Source organism: Trichosurus vulpecula, chromosome 1 (genome assembly GCF_011100635.1).
Source record: "Trichosurus vulpecula isolate mTriVul1 chromosome 1, mTriVul1.pri, whole genome shotgun sequence".
Taxonomy (NCBI): domain Eukaryota; kingdom Metazoa; phylum Chordata; class Mammalia; order Diprotodontia; family Phalangeridae; genus Trichosurus; species Trichosurus vulpecula.
In genome coordinates, this window is record NC_050573.1 from 394,619,227 (window position 1) to 394,620,074 (window position 848).

The window sequence follows — 848 nt, forward strand, 5'->3', positions numbered from 1 at the left end:
ATTAAAAATGTCTAAGACTGAGATTCCTTCCCCTCCTCCCCACCCCCCCACCACTAAAGGGAAGGAAGAGAGTATCAGTAAAGATAGAGAGAAATCCTGAGGTTTTGGGGAAGAGAAGCTGAAGCTAGGGATGTCTTTTTTATCTGTCAAATGGAGATCATAGGTCTCCAGCTTGAATGGACGTCAGAAGCCATGTAGTCTAACTCCTTCATTTTATAGGGACATTTCATGACATTTCCAAGGTCACGGAATAGCAAGCAGGATTTGAATACAGGTCACAGGATTGTTATAAGGACAAGAGAAGAGCAACACCTTCAAGAAGCTGTAAGTCTTCTTTAAAATGTTAAGAAAGCAAAGAGGAAAACTGCCATTCTGAACATCATTCTGACCCATAAAAAGAACTAGGTTGCTGAAGTGGAAATGATAGAGAGAAAGTGACCATGCCATCATAGAGTTCATATTAGTCAAAGCAGGAAAAGCTGAGTGTGGTCTGACACAGAGCCTAGATTGGAGGAGAGCAGATTTCATAAAATGCAGAAAGGATAGACAGGATGCCATGTCTAAAATTCTACTGGGAACAGGGAGCTCTCAAGAATGAAATTCTGATGCACAAAGATCAAGTCAACAAGCATTTATTAAGCACTTACTATGTACCAGACACTGTACGAAGCACCAAGAATATGAGGGGAAAAAATCAAGGTCCCTGAACTCAAGGAGCTCACGTTCTAATGAGGAAAATGACATACAAATAACTAAGCACACATATACAGAGTATATTGAAGGTAATAGAAGGGAAAGGTATTAGTGGCTGGAGGAATGAGGAAAAACCCGTAGAAGATGGGCAGGGA